General features: G+C 36.6%; 1 pseudogene; it reads left to right on the forward strand.

Moving 5' to 3' along the window:
• The first annotated feature begins 523 nt into the window (after positions 1 to 523).
• The window catches only part of LOC122149023, an 88,340-nt pseudogene continuing 65,342 nt past the window's right edge, over positions 524 to 23,521 (forward strand).

Consider the following 23,521-nt stretch of genomic DNA (forward strand, 5'->3'; position numbering starts at 1 on the left):
AAAAATATAAATTAAATGTTAGTGAATAACTATATCAAAACCCTAAACAATCAAAACTACAACCAATTCTTCAAACAAAAAAACTAATAATTAGTACAACGATCCAGTTCTTCAAGCATGAAAAGGGCTACTGAGGGTTTCGATTAAAATTCTAATCAGTTGTACAAGGGGCTATTTATTATAATTACAGTCTGAATTAAAAAAACAACCTAACTTGGCCAACCTTTACGTTTCCATAAGCCTTTTATGTCGTTATGACCAAGATCATATCCCAGTCCATAACCAATTAAGTCTGAGCAAGACGTCACGCCTCTGTACTTTAAATCCGGAAGACACGCCCACAACAAACTTGTGCACCGGCGGCATAAAGCGATTGGCCAAAGGGGCGCTGTCAATCACGTATCTCTACCATTCCTTCCGTTCCGCCAACGAGACTTTACACAGATGTGTTTCAGGCGTGAGCAGTTGAGGCGGTGGGACTCCGTTCGCGCAGTGGGATCAACTTCTTTCAGAGGATTACCGTCTCCTACTCGGACACCTTGAGTTCACTGTAACAGTTATCGTAAGCAGTGTAGGTCAAGGTGATCGGGGAGTTACTTTGTTGTAGAATTGAACATATTTAGACGGGGTTTTAAAAGAAGAAGAAAATGCCTGTAGCTTCTCTCCTGCCTTTCACGGTCACCCGAATAGGAAGTCCGCCAGCCCGACCTCCTTCAGGCTCACGGAGAAATTCATCTTGCTTTTGGTGTTCAGCGCCTTCATCACCCTGTGTTTCGGAGCTATCTTCTTCTTGCCGGATTCCACGAAGCTGCTCAGCGGAGTTTTCTTCCGCTCGTCCTCGGTGGAGGCAGAGACGCGCACAGGTACGGTCAGTGACACGAGCACCGGCACGGGCAAGGATGAGAAGATCCTTGCCAAGATCAGAAAAGACCACGAAAAGGCGCTGCTTGAGGCCAGGACACCCTACAAAAGGGGCGAGCGAGATCAAGCAGGACATCAAAGCGACAAAGAGAAACTTGCTCTGAACGGACAGGGAAGGGAGCGAAACTGACAGTTTGCCGTTCGTTCAGTATGAGCGGCCGCCTGGAGCAACAGGGCACCACCCATCCTAACATAAAATAAAAAAAAAACAAGACAAAATAAAAAATGTACATTTTTTTTTATTAGATATACTCATGCACTGCGGATTTGTCTCAGATCTCGAGAGAAATCATGTCAGATATTGTTGTGAAAAACAACTTTCCCCTTGTGGCGAAACCAGTCTGTTATTAATATTAGTTTAATGTCATACTAGTGGCTGGAAACCAAAACTGGAGGAGTGTTGACAGTGTCAGTTTCAGGAAGCATTTAATGCAGAGTTGTAATACGACAGATAAGTAGACGTGTTGTTGCTGAACCTGTATGTTCTGACAAGTCGGCTGAAGGACAAGAAACTCCTGTCGCTCACAGAAGAAAGTGTTCATTCTTTCAATCGCTCATTCACCTACCGGTACTGACTGACAGTCTTTTAGTCAATATTCCTTATTTTTCATTCAGCATTTCACTCTGAATTCCCTGGGTCAGTATTTAATCAACATTACCCATTTCCGTCAGTTTTTATCTTCTTCCCCCAGCCGGCTTTCACCATAGTTCAGAACAACTTGGCCTGGCATGTTTTCTTCAGACAGGGTTCCTGCCTTTTCAGTCACTGTCACTGCTCCCTCTAGTCATACGCATTCCCTTTTTTCAGTATTCCAGTCAGTAGTCCTTTTTTTTTTGTTTTTTTTTTTGTTTGTTAAGCTATTCTTCTAAGGCAGTGATGCCTTCCTTTTCAGTCAGTATTGACTTCTTTGTACAGGCTGGCTTGCCTGTCCTGCGTCCCTGTTTTTCAGTATTTCTTATTTTCTTCTTTTTTTTTTTTTAGCAGTTCAGTCAGTGTTAAGATCAAATAATCAGTATTTGCCCTTTCAGTAATCACTTTTACCTAGTTGATCACTTGTTTTTGTTGTTTTTTCTATTTTTTTTTTGCTCCATTGCCTGTAGTATTTTATAGTCTGTATTTTCCTCACAGTTTTCAAGGCTGGTATTTTAGTCTATTTATATTTTTTCATTCAGTATTTTAGTCAAGTATGCCCTCCTATATTTCCAGTAAGTTGCCATCAGTCACTGTATTCCAGTAAGTAGTTACCCTGTTTTTCAGTATTTCAAGCCAGTACTCACCATGGCTTCCGTAGAATTTACATACAACATTTGAGTCACTAGTTCCTCAGTTTCACTTTCAGAATTTTAGTTTTGGTATTCTCCATTTATTTGTTTTAAGTTAGTCACAGCTCAGTATTGCCCATATTCCTGATCAGCATTCTCTGTTATTAATATTTATCTTAGGTGCTCCCTGTTCGTGTTTCCCTTTCTGTTATTCCTGCATATTTCAGGCTGTGTCCCAGTCATAATTGAGCTCATGAGGTTTTTTCTACATAAGGGCAACAAGTTTGGTTTGACACACTGAAAACTGGCCTAGTTTTATATCATAAGTGCAAAGATGCATCATCACATCATATTCCTGAATGTTTGCCAGTATGGACAATAGTAGCCCAGAACCTAGGCCTGGGTGTGTTGAGCTTAGGATGACTAGTATACAAGGGCCAGTGCTTATGCTGATATACATTATAAATAATAATAAATCTCTTTGACAATTTATCTTTTAAGTTATGAAGTGGAATTACTAGTAATCTTTGAAATATATTTGCATTATTTGCACATATGTTAGATGTTTTGTGTATCCTTAATTAATGGCCATCTCTCCAATTGTCTCCTCACATGATAAACCTCCTTTCCTCTTCCGAGCAAAGCTGTTCTATTTATTTGTTCTCACCCAAGACCACCTACATGCCTATATGTGCGTTTCTATTGAAGCTACGCAATCCCAATTTTCTTTCTTGTTGGATAAAATGCAACAGGTCAGACGTTTAAAATGAAAATGTTATCACTATTAAGGCTTAGTTATTCGTAAGTGATGGTGCGTGGTTTGTAAAATGGTGTTAGCTTTGTGGAATACGACCATGGTTAATAAAAACTTGTACAGTTTGTCGTGTTATTTTTTTCTTTTTTTTGGAGGGGGGGGTACTAGAACCTACGGACTCGCTTTCCTGCGATGCGCCTAGATTTGAGATGAGCTAAGCTCGTTGTCTTGCATGAAAGTTGGACCTGCTAAAGTGTGCTTTTTTGGCCTCCTGTAGGAGCTGTGCGCAAAGTCGCGAGCGCGAACATAAACGAAGGCCTGTCATTTCGTTGTGTTCCCCCGTCAGGATAGGTTGCAGTGTGAGAGCATGTCAGGCCATCCGATTTAATCTCTCAGTATGAGTCCGAATGTTAACTTTGCAGCCAGCGTGATGAAAATTAAATGTGCTATTGACTTGAGAACAAGCTGTTTTCCCATTTGACAAATCAGGCAAAAAGTCCACGTACGTTGTGAGTAAAGATGTAGAATGAAAACTGACAGCATGGTCAAAGCTTCTAAAATCGCTTCTCAGTTGGTATTGGACCCTTGTGTCCTGGGTTGTTTCTTATGTCTGAGCGAGTTGTAACATCCACAGTCAGTCACTATTTTCAGTTTCAGTTATTTGCATAAGGGAAATGGTTTCTGCTGTGCTCCTGACGGTTGTCGTTTTTTTTTTTTACATTTTTTTTGTTTTGTTTTTTTTAATTGAAATTGGGTACGTTTGTAATGCCAGCTTTTGTTTTCTGAGTTTTTGTCCTTACCTGTTTTCTTTTTGCTGAGGGCTTTGTTTTTGGCTCATTGAAGGGTTTTTAGTACAGGATGGTACTCAAGTAGTCATCTAAAGGATAATAGCGGAAAACCTGTTGATATATCGGTTGGCTCCCCTCAGAGTTATATTCCACCAGAGTTAGATGAGTTTTTAATGCCAGGATTAAACCGTTTATAGAGGGTTAAGCACATTAGTGTAGACGGGGAAACCTTCCACGTTCTTCTCAAAGACTATTGGTGCTCCCTGTGGATCTGACAAGCCCCCTCATCTTTCTTGGTTAATGCAGTGGCCTCAGCATGAGACGGTGATAATCACCCCTGACATCGCCAGATGCACCCCTCCTGTTGGATCGCTGGCAGGAAGTGAAACATCACAGTCACAGCTTGAACCCGGTGGGGTCCCACATTGTCAGACGTGGCTGTGGTGTACTCTGGTCTTTGCCCGCCGGACACCTCTTTGACCTTTGAGGAGCTGAATTGCCTAGGAAAAAACAAATTGATTCTCAAAGTTTAAAAGTATCTTGAATATAAAAATGCGTTGTGTGTGTTTGATGTGAGATTATTTGTTCCTGCTTTTAGTACTAAAAGCTGTAAACTCCTCTAAAATGGATAGGTGCACATCAACATTTCAGACTTTAATAAAATATGATAAACTAAAATAATAACTAAAAGTAAGAATTTAGTAGCAAGTTTTTTGTTACAGAAATATGCAAGATCTCCTTGATTGACCCTCTCACTGATCATTAATGTGAATGAAGGATTGTAATTGTTACATTACATTACTTATTGGTTTAAACTTTGTTCTCAAGTAAATAATGGAGGCCTAATTGAAAACATATTGATAAATTATATTCACCTTTATTTGAGTGTTTTATAATGTAATCACTGGGTACTGTTTTAAAAGTTGGGGTCAGTGAGGATTATTTTATAAATCTCTCACCTTTTTAATTTCTATTCATCCAAAATCAAAAAATCACTAAGCACACAACCCGGTAACCTGTTTTAACATGTGATAAAAAATAAAAACAATAATAATTTTTGCGCACCCCAATCAGCATAGTAGATTTTTCGAAGGATTTCTTGAAGGATTAATGGTATACTGAAAAAAGACACTAGAAAATAATGGGTGTTGAAAAAATTCATCTCTTGCCACCACCGGAAATCAAAAATTTTTTAATTTTACATTTTTTTAAAAATGGAACAAGGTGCTCTTAAAATTTTAATATTATTTTCACAACTATTACGTTTTTCTAACTGTATTTTTGATCAAATAATGCACAGAAGCCTTAGTGAGCGGAATAAGAGACTTCTTTCATCAATAACTTACCGACCCTCAACCTTGTGAAAGTTGTGTAGAAATATTGTTTAATATTTATTTCACATTTGTTTAAATATACTTTTTTTTTGTTTTTTTTTTTTTTTGTTTACAATTATATTATAAACAAGGCAAAAGCTAATCAACAGTCGATGATCAGTAATCATTAGAAGCAAGTCTGAAATCAATTTAGTCATTTATTTAATATCATCATTAGCAAGCGCTAGGCCGTGTATGTACTTTAAAAAGTTTTGACTTGTCCAAAGTGCTTCCCAACTGGAACCGTTAAATATTCACCACCAATGTATTGCTTATGGCTCTTTTGGCTGTAGCTTAGAATTGCATTATGTTCTTGCACTTGAGGGTCGGCCTTTCAGTATAAAACGGCATCTTCCTCAATCATTCGTTTTTTTTTTTTTTTTTTATCTTCACTTATGTAACCTTTGTTTGTGGCTTCCTCCCCTTCACTCTAATCATTTCTCACCGTGAGTGTGAGTGTCCGCAATGGCAGTGACTGCAGCCGGACACATTTTAACACCACCCATTCTAGGCTTAGGCTCTGCGCTCTGCCCTCTCATTCAGTATGCATGACAGAGCTTCCTACTCTCGATGCAACCCTTATTCCTCTTCACCCTTAATTATGCAGCACTTAATTCAAGCTAATAAGGATAGATGAACTCCTCATCTTTCGAAATGGTGTATCGGCTAATACAATGATTTGGCTGCGAGTTAGTGTAGTCTTTTAGTTTATATATACTAAAAATAGCGAGTTACAAGGTACAAATGTATTTATACAAATTGTAAAACTGATTCCAGGTAGAAAAAGAGACGAGAGCCGTGGTAAAAGTAGGGGAGATTTTTGAGCTGTTGTGCAAAAGAGAAACCGGGAAGAAAGGCTGAACAAGATAAGAGAAAGAATACATCTTAGAATAACGAGGGGAGGTAAATTTAGAATGCCGATAAAGTAAATTTTTTGAAAAATAAAAAGAAAGAAAATCTGTTTGCTTGTCAGATTAGACGAGTGGATGCAGTACAGTAAGTTGTGCAGTTTAGTACGAGAAGTCGGATAACTATATGGAACAGCGAAATTGTCTTTTATGTCAGATAGTGAACAGGATATTTGGGATCTTAGGTAGATCCTTCCACAAAATATGACATTCATTTTCACAATGACACGCCTTTTCCGGTTTCCGTGGGGAGAATGTAACGCTGCTGAGATTTTGTATGTTAAGACACGCACATTTAATTGTCGTTTGAAGTCATTGCATTCAAGCTTCAACTGAGGCCAAACAAAATATCTGATTCTGTGGACCATAATCAAAAGGTGCGACTTTTTTCCAAAGCGCTTGTTAGTGAGTTTTAAAAAAAAAAAAAGAATCGATAGATGTCAGTGAGTAAACTGATTTGAAAATAAGCATGCATAAAATCTGATCTGAAAAGAGTAATTGCAAATGTTAAACGATGTTCTTTACGTCTTTTTACGCTCTTGTGATGCAGCAGCCCAAGACGCAGATGCTATACAGAAAGATATACATTGAAATTAAAAATGCCCCAGATACAGATTTACAGTGTAATCAAAATGCCTATTTGGTACAAAAAAAATAACTTGTGCCAGATGTTGCAGAGTTTTAACAATCTCAGATCACAAACGTTAAGTTTAAAATGTCCTATGCTTTAGTAATTATATGACTGCTCCTACAAACAGATTACACGAGGGGATATATGGACTATTCACAACTGTCTAAAAACTTCATCTACAACATCACCATAAAGATAAAAAAACAATGCAAAAGACCTCAACAGTCAGGATCTATAAGCAATTTTCTTTGGGCATAAATGCGCAGCGTTTTCAATGATGTGCACGGGACGGCCTCTGAATCCACCAAAGCCATGTACATCCGTAAGAGTAAAAATCTGACATATTTTAGGTTTGACAAATGTGAGCATATTTTAATCACACTTTAGAGAATGATTTCTTTAAAAAAATTAGATGAAGCAGAACATTTTGCGACTATTGTTCTGTTATGTTTCCCATCCCCCAAAGTTTAAGCACAGTGCTTAGATGTGAATACGGACATTGTAAGTTTTACAGGTTTGCGCACACTCTTACTGTAATACCTAGTCGCAAATATTGATTACAGTTGTGAGGAAAATCTCACACTGTCGAGCATCTATGTTAGAGTCGCCAATAAAGAATTGATTAGAGGCGTGGCAGCGTGAGCCCCTGTCAGACTTATAGGTTATTAATTGGACCTAAGTGGCTGGCTAAAATCTCAAAGTATTGCAGCTTTGACCTTTAATTAAAAGTAGTAATACCAAGTAAAAAACTTTTGAGTATTATATATAGTCCATTTTGCGTTAAACATCTGTGACACCAACAACATGAGCACAGCGGTGCGTGCCGTTATTATTCAACAAGTAGTGAGTGGAGCGGGATGCGCAAGAGTTTATGAATAAATTTTTTGAAACTTTAATGGTTTTTTGGAATCTTTTGGGAAAATATTAACCGGAAAATTTCCATCCCGGGGAAAAACTACTTGTTGAAATGAAGGCGTTCCCTTAAAGCAGTGACCCATACTTGTATGAAAAGTGAGCGAGGATTTGGAGTTTTTTCGCACAGATCCCTGCACACTTTGTTAAGCTGACAGCTGTGAATCAATAGTAGAAGTTTATGTGGGAGGGATAACTTAAAAAGAGACCATCAGGAGGCAGAAAGCCTATTGTATTATTGGAGTCCACTCGCCGGTTTAGAAACTCAGCAACGAACAGACGCCAATCCCCTCTAGGTAGCGGAGATATGGTAATGAGCGAATGCCCCCGAAGCGAATAGCTACAGTCTGCATGAAGGCAATAGTTAGTCCCCAGACAGATTCGAGTCCATTTTCACTAATAAATTTTTGATCTGAACCGTTTCACGGGTGGCTAGAATTATGTTTCTCCCACCCCCAACACAGTTGTCAGGAAATTCTGGATCACTTGTTAATATTATGTTGTGCTGCCTGGGAGGAGAAATGGATAAGTGTAATAGTGAGAAAAAAAAACTCGAGTAGAACTTCGAATTCACAAGACACATCAAGATCAGCGTTTTATCTCAGTAGGCTTTAAATGGCATGAACCCATAATTGTAAAACTTATGTAATGCGTAGGTTACAATGAATTGTAATTGCTTTTGTGTTTGATCTGAATATGCGATGAAGCTTTCTATGCTAAAATCACAGATTCAGAATTGGCAGATATAAAAATGCCTGTTGTGAGAATGGGTTAGAACACCAGTGTTTTTCAGTGAAGCGCTGGGACACCTTTTTTGTGATGCAGTTGTGATTTGCTTGGGTTCTCCAGTAATTGGAAGATACTCCAAATCAGACGTCCAAAGATTGGACTGATAGGAAAGCGCCAGATACAAAATGCATGTCTAATACAAGCCATTGCATTGCTTCAATCGATGCATGAGGGTGAGGGAAGAGGTGAATCAAATGAGAGATCAGAATTAATGGAACGATGAACATCATGAATGTCAACAGTGTGTTTTTAGTTTCGATTAGTTGGATCTTCGTGCACTCTGTACATGCAAAATGTCTTGTCAGTGACGGAAGCGTTAATAAAATAGTGAAAAATTGGCGCATTTTCATGGATGTTTACATATGGTCAAAAGGTTGTCACTCATGACAAAGTGGCAATATAAACTTTTTATAATTCACATAACTGCATGGGCATGCCCGGGCAGTCAAACAAATTTAAATATTTCAATAAACCATTGATGAGAACTTGAAAAAATCATATTATAGCCACAAACTAATAATAATTTCAAGGAAATGTAATTACTTCTTTATTTATAGGGACAAGTGATTATGTTGTGCAAGCATTCTCAATTCCATGTCCTTGCGACCCCCTGCGTACTGCACATTTTGTATGTTCTTCTCTTGGCATCAGAAGCTGGTTGTGTTCTAATCGAACGTAAGTTGCCACCTTGCGAACAGTGGAACCATCACAGGATATTCTGCTATGATCCCTGTTTAAAGCGAACGTATTGTTCCCTGCATAGTGCATTGCAGTGTGTGAGACATGAATTTAACATTGTATTGCTATTACAGATTATATTCATGGCAAATCCATGAATGAATGTTCTAAAGTGATTTCCCATGCTCAGGGAGAATTTGACCGTGTAGTGTAGTATATTTTTATCTCTATATATAGTATATATATCTATATTTTATATATATATATATTATATATATACATATTATATATTAAGATAGATATATAGATATATATATATATATATCTTTTATAATTCAGCATCATGTTTTTCCTTGCCAGTCATCAGTATAGGCAGCATTTCCTTTGATTATATTAGCTGGTCTTGTTGCAAGAATGCCAAGTTGTTCTTGTTATCCAGGGAAGACGGGTACAATGCTAGACATAACCTTCTGCGTGCGCTGTACGAACTCACAACCCCTTCTTCACATTCCCCTCAATGATTTATGTTATGCATATTTAAATATTACAGCCTCTCCCGAAGCATGGTCAGCTCCTAATCCCCATTTCCCTTCTCTTTGCATCTTACAACAAATTTGAGTTTTGTTTTTATGACTGTCACAATCCACTATCTTATTGAACCATAAAAAAATATCAAACAGACTAATAAAGTGCAGAAAGTGTTATTTGAAGCATTGACACTTTGCTTTGGAAAATTCACTTTACCTTGAATTTTACTTACAGGGTTCGAGAGACATTAATTTTAATTTAAATATTTGGTCTTGGTTCCTTTTATTGTTACTTGCTCCGAGTCCTGTTAAAACAAATAATTGCTTGTCATGCGTATGGTCACTCGTTGATTCTGCCCTTATCGTATTCTGTCATTATGGATGGAGTAAAAAAAACGATTATCCTTACCACTGAGTCTTCATACTACTTTGTCACCAATGTCAGATCAGGAGGGTCAAAATCTTGTTGCTGCGTGTTTTCCATCACTAATAAAAGGTATCCTCCAATATGGTGTCATGGTGGTTTTAATATTGCTTTTTGTCCATGAGCTCTGTTGAGAATACATAAAGGGGTGTCCTAGTATTTAATCTACACGTGATAGTTTGATACCTGATGCATTTATAAGAGTACCCGTCTGTTTTCCTACTATTGTATTACAGTAAAACGTAGGTTGCTGTCGTCAAAGAAACAATCCCTCAGCCCTGTGATAGCAGCATGTAGGGGCGCAGGCTGTCATGTCTCTTTCTGCTTTTGCTGCTGTGAAAGCCTGTGTTTGTTACTGTAACTTTCAGACGGTCCGGCCTGTCCTTCTTTTTTTTTTTTCTCCATCATTGAAGGCAAAGATGGCTTTGATTTTTTTTTTTTTTTCTTTCCTCTCTCCTCTCTTTATTACTGAATCTGAAGAAGATTTTCTTTTTTTGTGGGTCAGAGATATCCTTAAAGCCAACTTCTCAAACAATGTCTTACTTACCTCATTTTATGACAACGACATCAGGTTTAACAGTGGTGTAATAATTTCAGACTTGAAATCGTAGCTCTCCGTTGGCCTCTAGCTTATTTTGCAAAATTGCAAACCTTTTCCCTAGTTTATTATAGGCGGTAACTCTTCTCTCAGCTTGCCTTAGAAGAATTGCAATCGATAACATATATCCTTTTTATGCTTTATGAATGGGCTTAATACTGCCGGGTAGGGCCTGATCTCAGTCCACATGCACAATAACCCATTGCCTTCTTTGTTAATTAAGTAATAGTTTTTTGAAGGCGAACCTTTGGTAGCAAAAATGTGCAATATCTGTTTTATTGACAGACTAATTCCATTCTTGTCTTTTATTATTTGCAGCATCATGTTTTTCTGGCCGGTCATCAGTATAGCAGCAGTTTCTTTTGATTATGTATAGCTGGTCTTTTTGCAAGAATGCTAAGTTGTTCTTGTATTCCAGGGAAGATCGTCTAATGCGACAATAAACTTCTGGTGCTGTATGACCCAACCTTCACTTCCCCCCTCAATGATTTTATGTATTCATATTTAAATTTAAAGCATCTCCGGCATGTCAGCACATCTTCAGCTCACATGCACAATACACATGCCTTATTTGTTAATTAAAGTAATAGTTTGTCCAAATATGTAATTCTCCCTTGTGCCATTCTCCACTTATATGCTTGACTTACTTCCATGGATCATATATAGTGAATTTTGGAAGAAAGCGATCCTGGCCACTTTATTCAGTTTCAAATGCAGGAGGCTCCAAAATGTCATAAAAAATGACTATAAAAACTTTATAAAAGTAGGCTAGTCCATGTGAACATTTGCACTATATTTAAACTCAGAAGCTGTATGATAGCTTTGTGTGAGGAACAGACTGAAATTTAAACTGTAATATCTTATTTTCCACCCTTGGTAGACTTGGCATGTTTTATTAGGATAAGTTGCAATGTCTGATTCATGAACAAATAATTTCTTTTCAAGTATTTTTAAAGAATCTTTGATCCAGTGCACAAAAACTGGTCTGAGCTGATTCATTCATTAGTGCATTGGACTGATCTGTCCCTAATGTTTTTGGTCTTTTGTAGCACAGTCATATGTCTCCAGAAGACTTGAAAAAATAGTGCAAATGTTGTGTGGACCACTTTTATGGTGCTTTTTGCGCCTGTTTTCGAAGCTTGAAATGCATGAGAAAATTATTTTCTTCTTTAAGTAAATATTGCATCAAGTAATTTATTCAAGACAAGTACACAGTCGGTGATAAAAATGAGCAATGAAACAAATTACAAACAATAAAATAAAGATGCAAATGAAGTAAACGTGCAAGTAACTTAGTATTAAAGTAACATTCAAAGATTGAGAATAACAGAATTTAATCAAATGTTTAATAAAACTACTTAATTTAGCACAGTCTTCTAATTATTATTAGTAATTATTCGAACCATGCTGCTGCGCTGCCACTAAACATTACAAGTTCATTGACCCTGTACTTCTATTTTTAACGACTTGCAAACATATGCGTTTGGTTTTCTTTAGACATATTATGGCATAGTCTGCTGATTTGTCATTAAGATAATGTACGACCACCGAACATGGATGAGGTTTTTGTTGAAACTGCAGAAATGATAATAATCAGGAAGAATCAGTAAGAGTGTGTTTGAACTACACCACTCATTAATAGTGATCTGTTTTGCATCGCACAGTAGACTTTAATTTTAGTTATTTATTGTTTATTTTAGCAAAAATGTGCAAAAAAAAAGTTTTTGGAGGTAACACATGAGTAAAATTGTGGACCATTCTGTGGCAAGGCTGGGAAAATGTTTGCAGGGAAGTAAACATCATGAATGGCGTGGCCATCCAAAATATCCTTACTGTTACGTCCTGTTAATACTGATTAAGCTATATATCACATTTTACAATGGTGAGTGAATTTGTTTGTCATTATTATAAATAAATAATGAAAAAATTTATTTTATTTAGGCATTATATTCTAATTCTAGGGGCCTTGACTAACTACTATCTATTCAGCACAAGAATGCATGAAGTGTTTTTTTTTTTTTTTTTTTTTTTTTTTTTGAACATTATATTTGTTTGATTAATTTTTAATTTTAGGTTAGGATCATTTATTTGTCATCTTATTAAACCTGCAAGCTCTCATGCACAGATCCATTATTTTTGACAAATCCCCCCCAGATTTGATTTTGTACCTGTTATGCATTCACTTAAAACAAACTTTCTGTGTTTGCGTTAATGCACCATGACAAGCTTTCTGAACCAAAAAAGTGCATTTTTTCCATTCAGTTCTCCGCCTCAACTCCGCATTAAGAGAGTGTTTGACACCCAAGACGCCACACTTCTTTTCAGACATAAATTTTGTCCATGTCATCCACAATTTGAGAAACGGCTTTTATTGGAACGCATTTGAATAGGCTTGGTACTGGAGGAGGACGTCACCTCGTAGCACGCCGTTGGTCGCAGCCGCCATGGTTTCCACTCCTCATTCGGAGAGCCAGGCCCCCCCCCATGGCCCCCCCCCCCCAAATGCCTGTAACTACTATGCCTCCCTGTTTTCAGCTTTGGGACTGGGTTTGTCTCTGGGAGAGTGGGTTTTGGCAGTGGATCAATGGCTTTGTGTGCCTGAGAGGGAGATAGAGAGCATGTCTGAAAGCGTGAGCCAGGCTAGCCATCGCTCCTCTGCCCAGACGAGGCACATGCCCCCTCTCTTGAACCACAACTGTTTTCTCTTGCATTGCCGTCTCTGCGGTTGCTCCTCAGGTGTGTGTGCCTGGGTTGTTTACAGTTTCATCGCTTGTAATCAATTCTGTTGTCCTTCATGCACTCAAAAAAATGATCTTTAAACTAACTTAATTCAATCAATGGACAGTTAAAACAGTCCATGTGACAGTCAGTGGTTAAACCCTAATTTTACAAGGCTACAAGAATATTTTTGTGCACAAGAAAAAAATAGCGACTTTATTCAACAAAAATTTTTTTTCCCCCCCCTTCATGCCAAATCGCATCTTCCGCCATTATCAAAGCACGTAAAATAAATGCCATGCGCATTGGTGCTGCGACGGTAGTCGAAACACATGCGCTGTAGGCATTGATTACATGCAGAGGAACAGCCAATAGTTCATGCCTCTTGTTACTCTCCATAATGGGCGGATATGTGATTTGGTGGAGAAGAATTGTTGAAATAAAGGTGTTGCTTGTGTTGTGTTCTTTGCACAACACAAAAGTATTCTCATAGCTTCGAAAAATTGCGGTTTGAACCACTGATGTCACACTGGATTATTTTATTGATGTCCTGTACCATGAATCATGGGTCTGTGGATACTTTCTCAGTTTGTGTTGCTCACGTGTCAGTAAAGCTCTCTGATTTCCATCAAAAATATCTTAAATTTGTGTTTCTGAAGATGACCGAAGATCTTGCGGGTTTTACGAAAGACATGAGGGTGAGTAATTTGTATGTTAGTCTGAGGGTGAGGGTGTATGTTAGAGACGGTGAGTAATTGTACCAGAGTAATGACATGTTTATTTTTTGGGTGATCTAGCTATTTTAAAACAACACCTGAACCAGCTAATCAAGGTTTGGGGAATTTTTAAACCAAAACAAAGTCTTATCTAGAAGTTCCAGGCATGTATTAGAGCTAAACTCCACAGACACTGGCTCTCCGCAAGAGCAGGTCTGGACTTCCCCTGCCTTACATCAAAATAATAATGCATAGTTTTTGGAAGGCTAACGCATTTGTAATCTGTCGGTTTCATAGTAACTACCACATATTTTGTATTAAATGTATTAATGAACCTAATCTTATTATATCTGTCCTTTTTTTTTTTTTTTTGTTAATTTCCATAACCCTAAAACCTCAAGTGGCCAGTGAGAACTAATGTTTGTAATCCAAGGTGTTTTGTTGAGTGCAGTTATCTTACTGTGTAGTGGGCACCATAGAGGGTTTCAATTATTTGTCCAAGCCCGCTTCTTCAGTATGGAAAAAACTGTTTCTGCAAGTTTTGCATTGTGATCCTTTTTGGCGCAAAGATTGTTGATTCTAATGGGCCTATGGTAATGGTATGTATGTCTTCAATGTCTGGCGCAAATCTGTAACCCACATGAAGTGCAATTTGTTACACAAAAAAAAGGAAAAAGAAAAAAAAGTTTAAAAGTAAAAAATTCAATAATCAAAAAATTAAATTATTTATCTGTGTGAGTGATGAATAGTGTCATGTTTACCATTCCAAAAGTGTGGACCTGATTACATATCTGGAGCATTTGTATAATGTGAACAGCTCAGAGTAGTGTCCGGTTTAAAGTCTTTTATATGACCACACCACCATGTTCATAACCAAAACCTTCAAATACTTTCACTGTGCCAAGCCAGGGGTCTCCAAACTCGTTTCGACATTTCATGGTTAGACATTTATATTGATTATTCAGTTTTTGCAATTAGTTAAAATATACATATTCTAACAAAATAAATTAAGGTAATTACTTCCGCTTTTGAAAGTCATTATGTATTACTATTATACAATTAATTTATACAAATAAATATATTGGCACACAAAATGAGATGATAGAGGAACTCTTATTTGCCATTTAATTACCTATATATGAGAAAGTAGCTGAATGACAAATCATTCTGCCTATTAACATCTCTTTTTTGTAAACCAGAAGTATAATAATGTAAAGGTAAGTGATAGGAAGTTTAATTTTTGGTTAAACATTTTATTAATAAATACATCTCTCTTAAAATACCTTTTTGGGTTATAATAATCAAAACAGTCCTGCGCTAGATCAAACCAAACTAAAACTTTAATGAAATTATGGTTTTTTTTTTTCCACTAATAAAAGGATTTTTATCATTAGCTAGCTCTACACTGGAGTGCTGCTTATACAGAAAATCAAGTTAAAATTCTAACTGAAAGCGACACTGACTTATTGAGAGGAAGGCGCGCAGTATACATTTACGTATTCATTGAAACACCGCTCAGCAGCCTCAGGCTTGGATCGGCTCCATTTGCTCTAACTGAAGTGCTGTCTTCTTCTTTTGAATTGAATCAGGAGAGCTGAATTACAGTCTTGCACTAAAGCGCCACATTGGTCAAACCGCATTATTGCAGGCTCTCACATTAGGTAGATATGAGATCAAATCACTACTACTCCAAAAAAATATTTGTCGGCAATTTTTTTTATTGTCAACGTTCTCGATAATGTCGACTAATTGTTTCAGCCCTAATTAAAAAAAATACTACAGTCCAAACACTACAAAGAAGTCATGCGCTTTCACATTTCCCAACCGCTCAAAATCATCTATTAATGGCGCAATAAACCAATTACATAATACTCGACTGCAAAACAAAAGCATCCCAAAACAGAAACTCTAAGAGAAATTAAAGACTTTGACTTAACACAAGGAAAAACTTTAGATTTTCTTACCTGGCTGGAACTTCTTGCTCTGACGGATGCCATTGCAGCTCCTCCGCGCCGTCATCATCAAATGCGTTGGAAATAGTCACATCCGTTTTTTTTTTGTTTTTTTTTAATGACGAAATTAAAACCCTTACATTAGTTTAACGATTTATGATAATTAAGTAAAATGGAAAATTTAACACAGTTTAAGTTAAAACAACAACAATACAATGGTGTTTTGGCGGAAAACTACATATATTTGTGTTGTTTTTAACAAAAAAAATATCTGTGTAAAACCAACAGTGCCACAAAAAACATTTTTTTTGAGTGTGGTGTCTATTCAGGTGTTTTGCTTATGCACACGAAATACATACACCGGGTCATTAACATGTGGAGCTTCACTTGGCAGTCAGCGATGGCCTTCATGGTGCTGATAATGTGCAGCGGTGTTACATGGCAGGTTTTCTTCATTCATATGTGACTGTAGCATGCCAAATTATAACATGAAAACCTAAATAATCAGTTTAACTGGGAAATATCTTGAGATCCAGCATGGACTGATCTGATTAGCTGGAAAGCAGCCCTCTAACTCATACAAATTTAGTCTGGAAAAAAAAACACCCAGACTTGAAATGTACAGTACAACTGTTTCATTAATTTCATAGAGATCTGTGCTTTTTTCCTTTTAGATCTGCATTGCTGTGATTGTAACATTTAAAGTGTCTTGTTAAAGTTAAGTATCTTGCCTATAATCACAGTTAATTGATTCCAGAACAGCTCAAATGGATGATGCTATTATATTTTTTCTGAGAGTCGTGTGTGAATAGTCTGCTTCGGATCACTTGGTTGCTGCTTTACTGTCATGTTTTGGATGCGTGTCATGTTGCATGACCTAAACTTCTGAGGTTTTGTTGTCATACAGATGCATTATAGATCACAGACCGATCCAGTTCTGCTTTAAAATCTCCTAACGTGACTTTGATATTGTTGGGACCTCGATAACCTTTTAATGCCCTGAGCGTTCTGGAGGCCTTGGCTTAAATAAAGTGAGACTGTTTTGTTTTGTTTTGACGGGAGTGAAATTCCCTTAGGTGCTGTGCTTGTAGACGTGGAAAAACAGACAATATTAAATCCAAGAAATGTCTGCAGATCCTTTGTTAAAGAACGATGTGATGCAGTGGTAAAAACATCTGACCATTTAGGTAGTTTTATAAGCCATTAAGAGTTTCAGCAGTTTTTCTTTCAAAGTCTGGACATGAACTTTTAATGCTCCGTATGTGTGTATTTATATGCAACCTATTAAGTGAATTGAGGAACATTTGTAGCTTTTGCTTTATTTTATAATTTTTTTTATTTTAATTTCTAAAAATAGTGTTACCAGAATCAAAAAGCTGCTAAAGCATAAGTCTGTTTATTTTATATACTTATGTACCTAGTAAAAATCCATTTCTACAATCTTTAGGTTGTCTGAACGACTAGTAGATTGATCTATAAAAAAAATTCCAATAAACCCCTATCACATCTAAATCACAGTGGGCATTTACAGAGCATGCTCTTTCATTCAAAAACAGATAGATGAAGTTTTAAAAGTTAAATAATTTTTGTTGGCTGTTGGCCGCTCATTGTGGCCTCATCCCTAGTTTGAAAGCATACCATAATTCTGTTTTACTGCTATAGCATGTGATGTCTAGGTGGACTTAAAGTATTATCGTCACACCCGCTGACTGAATAACACATCAAGCTCCTGAATTAGCCTCTAGGCCTGACGTCGGAGAAGGCATTTCATCATCTGTTTTCAGTGCAGCATGACTGTCATTTCAGAAACATCCGTTATGTGAAAGACTAAAATTATCAGCCTGACACCCGTAGCCTGCAATGTTAGCATAATTGCGTTCCCCACATGGTTGAGATCTGCTGTGGTAGTGGCATTACTATTGCTGTTTTCCGTACCATTTCTGATGCAGTAAAGGGAAGTGAAATTACAGACGTGACTGAATTGAAACGGTCTCTCCACTAATTACAGCATTGGTGCATGTGCTTCATTTGGAGGCTTTGACCTTAAATCTAGCTTAAGGATGAGATTTTCTACATGCCTATTTTTCTTCTTCTTATTCTTCTTTTTCTTTTTTTTTTTCTTTTAGATTAATTTTTGATAATACTTTATATTGCATTATGTTTTTTAAAAGAGACTATATAATTGAAACCTTAGTCAACATTTGCCTAATTGTCATTTTATCCTTTCACCAAACATAAGCTGCAATGTTAAAGGTCATCTGAGTAAGAGATAAAAAAAAAGCCATTAAATCCTTTTACTAATTTATCATTAACATATTTTATGTATAATTTAAATATACAGAGCTAAATATGAATTAGCATTTCCTTTTAATAAATTCAGTCCCGCTTATTCAAAACCATTTTTTACTGTTAATTTGTTTCTGTATAAATAGTAATAATAATAAAATACATTACATTAATAATATCACGATGTAACATTACATAGTTTATTAGACTGTTGTTGTAGTTATAAATTTTATTTAGTTTACAAAATATTATTATTTCTATTTAATATATATTTAGTTCACTGTATTTAAATGCATTCCGATATTTTACATACTTTTAATTTGTTACTGTCATGTAGTAGTAGTAATAATATGTAATATTACTTATAATAATATTATTGCCAGTTTATTTTCACACACATATATAAGTATATAAGGGTTAATATTTACTGTTTATAATGCATGTTATTCTTTGCATTTATTTTATATTTAAATATTTCAGAAATTGACACTGTTTGGAGTGAACACAATCTTTATTTACAGGGAAACATTACAACGCCTGATTACGTCTGATTTCGTGCAAGCAAGCCAAGAGTGTGTGTTTGTGACGCAGACATGACGTGACATATGAAGTGCTCAAGCTACACACTTTCACACTTTCACTTCGGATGGCTAATTAACTGATTACTGAATGGTTTTGTGCTGAAACAGACTAATTGATAAACTTAATTGGTTAAATAAAAGGCGATTAATTGATCATGAGCTTCTTTAAGTTATCCAGCTTCAAAACAAAACCCAGGAGTTTACAAAAAAGACTGCCGAGTTGTCAATCACTCCGTCGACCTCTTGTTTAGTGACCTATCAAAGTCACAGAGATAATGAGCGTTGAATAGAATCATTCATTAGTCTGTGTGCTCACACTGCTGCCTGAGGTTGTAACTCCTAATGGCTTCTCTGTGTTGGTATTGAATGTTTGACATGTATTATGTGATCGTGGAGTTGGCAGCTTATGAACGCTGTGTTGCCATCTCTTCCTTTAGGCTGTATGCAAACATGCTAACTAGTGTTGTCACGGTACCAAAATTTCAGTATTCCGCACCTTTACCTGTGAAATTCCACAGTACTCGGTACCAAAGCAAAACACAAAAACATGCTAATTATAAAAATTTTACTATACTTTCATTTAATCCAAACTGTGTACATATTTAATTTTAAATGGCTTTTAAAACCTGCTAGAGTTCCCCAGCCAAGAATAACAATTTAGTTACCTAAAAAAAAAAAAAAGCACAGAACTGCTGTTCTGATGGACTGATATGACGTAAACAATGTGTACATTCTCTAACGCGCATATTTTAGATTCACAATTCATTTAAAAGCCTTTGGTGTGTAAAAAAAAAATTCATCATGTCCTCCCGGTTATTTTTATTTTATTTTTTTTGTTTTTTTTTACCCTAATAAAAGTTATAGGAGCATTAAATAGGTTAAAGGGATACTCCACCTCAAATTAGAAATTTTTATCATTAATCACTTACCCCCATGTTTGTTTCAAATCCGTTAAAAGCTCCTCCGTTCGTCTTCGGAACCCAATTTAAGATATTTTTGGATGGAAAACTGGGGGCCTGTGACTGTCCCATAGACTGCCAAGTAAATAACAGTGTCAAGGTCCATAAAAGGTATGAAAGTCGTCGTGAGAATACTCCATCTGCAATCTGGGTTATATAAAGCGACGGGAAAACTTTTTGTAAGCGAAGACAACAAAAATAATGACATCCAAGGATGTGCCGTTTTTACGTGTATTTAGCTTTGATTTGAAAGAAAACAGCGCATCCTTGTGGCGAGGCTGATACAGAAGAGCATATGCAGCATACAGTGATATGGAGAGACACAGAGGAGACTGCTGACAAAGGAATTATTGAATAAAGTCGTTATTTTTGTTTTCTTCACTTACAAAAAGTGTTCCCGTTGCTTCATATAACCCAGATTGCACGTCTGATGGCAGATGGAGTATTCTTCTGACGACTTTCATACCTTTTATGGACCTTGACTGTTATTTATTTGGCGGTCTATGGGACAGTCACAAGCCTCCCAGTTTTCATCTAAAATATCTTAAATTGTGTTCCGAAGACGAACGGAGCTTTTACAGGTTTGGAATGACATGTGGGTAAGTGATCCTTTTGAGATCGCCATGTCTCAATGCTTTTATGAAGAGAATGGTTCTGCACACCTTTCATGCAAAACCAGTACTTAAAAAAAAAAAAAAAAAAAAAAAAAAACCATTACTAAAAAAAAAAAAAAAAAAAAAAAAAAAACTGATACCAAACTTTTTATTTTATTTTATTTTTATTTTTTTTTTAGTACCGATTTGGTACCAAAGTACTGGGTCTTTTGACAACACTAGGCAGGAGACAGTTTAGTAATGTTTAGGGTTGATTAATTGCGATTTCACTTTTTTTAACGTTAGTTAGTGTGTAATGTTGCTGTTTGAACATAATATCTGCAAAGTTATGAAGTTGAAAGTTCAATGCAAACGGAGATGTCTTTTAAAAATTCTGCCAGTTTAATGCCTACAAAAATGGCTGATAGGGACCACAACAAGTTACTTCCCGGGTTTGTTACGTAACAGACACATAAACCCTGTCCTCGGGAAAAGGCAGCAAAGATGGCGATGCCATGCTGCGCTGCTTTAGAGAAGAGGAAGAGAAAACTAGAGGTGCACGTAAAAATCTATTCATATAGAATCATGATTCTGTCTTCTAACGATTCTAAATGGATTCACAAGTTTCAAAATCAGTGCTCTAATGCAGCAGTTCTTAATACTGTTCCACACATCCCCCTGCTCTCCACACACTCTGCATCTCTCTCTCTCATTCTCTCTCTTTCTCAGGTCTCTCTCTATCTCTCTCTCTCTCTCTCTCTCTCTCTCTCTCTCTCTCTCATTCAGCTCAGCTCCAACAATGAACTGTTCCAAATATACACTTATTTTCACATAGCTATGAGAAGCATTAAACATGGCCGTAGCTGTATTGAAGCATTAATTAGTATAAAACAGTATATAAAAAGCTAACATAAGCAGTAGGATTTACAAATAACAGTGTATCTAAAAGTATGAGACAACAATAAACAAAAAACATAGGCCTACCATTAAAAGCCATGCTTGCACAGGTTCTGCATGATCCTCTTCAGCCCTCAATCGGGCTCAAACTGATAAGCGATATTAAAAACGATGTTGTTTACTATACAACCAGAGCACATGCCGCTGAGGTGAGGGGCGGGACGTTTAGACGCACATTTGAGGAGGTTTAGCCAATCTCAACACACTGGGCTAGCTAACCAATCAGAGCCCATCGCTTATTTCTGAGGGAGGGGCTTCATAAAAGCAGGAAATGATCAGCACGTTTCTCAGAAAAAGGACAGAGCGGAGTAGAATAAAGTTAAATTTAAAGGTAAATTATGAGAAAAATAATGTGAAGCATTAACAGGTTAGACCGCACCCCATAAACACAATCAAGCCTAGAAAAAAACAGTGAACCACCCCTTTAAGTGCAATGCTCTGTGTTGAAGATGCATTTAGAAGTTCTAAAAACACTTATCCCGTCCTTCCTTCTGTGTGTACTCTCTGCTGCTGACTAGGTAGTTATAGACAGTCTTATCAAATTTGCCTTGTCATGTACTTATGAGGGCTCCTGAATACTATCTCCACAGCTACACACTTACCACACCTTGTCTGCTTTTACTGGAAAACAGCATCAAAAAAGACTGTTTCACTCTGATAATATTCTCTCAGTGAAGGCGGCTTGATAACAGCAGCACATTGTCATAATTAACAGTGGGAATCTTTGGATTTTCTTTAAGCTCTGTCTTTCAAAGTTGGCAACGTCTCAATTAAAGAATCAATTAAAGAGCAGGTCATATGAGTTTTTAAAAAAATATCTCTCTTGCCGTTTATAATGCTATCCTTAAATGAAAACAATCTGCAAAGTTGTTAATTAAAAAAGTGCATGATAAATAAAGATATTGTCTCTCAAAAGAGAGAGTCAGTTCTGAATCACCTTAACGAGTCATTATATTTTCACCTGCTAATCTGCTAATATGTGATGTATACATAGTGTAGCTTTAGGTTTTCAGGTAAAGCACAACATTACTGTCTTACTTAAATAGTTCGGTTAATTCGCTGTGAACCCACTATTTCCTAAGAATATTTTAATTATTGTATACTGATGTTCTAGTTCATTAAAGAATTAAATGTGTGTGGTGAATTCAAACGCCTCTCACTGGATCTCGCAGCACTGTTGCATCTGTGCAGTAACAGTGTCGCGAAATCAACTGGCTCCCGAGTACACCTGTTCTGAGCTTGGACAAGTTTGTTTGCGTTGCGGTCTGAGCTGAGAAACTGTCTGTTGCATTTGAGAGACATCAAACGGCAAACGAAACGAAAGCAAAACTAAACCGCACTACGTTTCAGCTGCACAGCGTGGTTTAGTTTCGCTTTCGTTTCGTTTACCGTTTGATGTCTCTCAAATGCAATAGAAATGGCAGAGCGTATGCGTTGTGCAATGCACTCATAAAAATTAGTCGCACCGGCAGAAAAAAAAAAAGGATCATTATGGTCGCAAAATGCTGATATTGATATATATAATATGTGTTTTTGAAAGAAGTGTCTTATGTTCAGCAAGGCTGCATTTATTTGATCAAAAATGCAGTAACAGTGCAGTGATATTGTGAAAATAACTTTTTTGTATTTTAATATATTTTAAAATGTTGTTTATTCATGTAATCGCAAAGCAATTTTCAGAGTTGAACTGCTTAATATTTCTGTGGAAACCAAGATACATTTTTTTTTCAGGATTCTTTGATCAATAGAAAGTACAAAAGATCAGTGCTTATTTAAAATAGATTTTCTTGTAACAATGTAAAAGTCTTTACAGTCACTTTTGTTCAATTTAATATGTCCTTGCTGGGGGAAGAAAACCTAACTGACCCCAAACTTTCGACTGTGTCATTTAAATTTTTTTTTGACTGAATAAATTAGTCTTTTTACATGAAAATATATATATAGCTGCCTTTGTTTTAAACAATAGGAGACAATTGGATCATGGTGTTTTGAGCTCTGTGGCATCAAAAACTACACAATTTATCTTCAAAATCGAATATGGTCCAAGTTGAAAAAAAGAAAGAAATGTTATATGAATCTTCTTGTTTCCAGTACGTTACATGCAGGGTTTTCTGTTTGTCAGTCTCCCAGCAGTGACACCTGGACATCTCAGTCCCTGAGGTCAAGTAAACGGTCTCATTTTTACAGGAATTA

This window comes from Cyprinus carpio, chromosome A20 (genome assembly GCF_018340385.1).
Source record: "Cyprinus carpio isolate SPL01 chromosome A20, ASM1834038v1, whole genome shotgun sequence".
Lineage (NCBI taxonomy): Eukaryota > Metazoa > Chordata > Actinopteri > Cypriniformes > Cyprinidae > Cyprinus > Cyprinus carpio.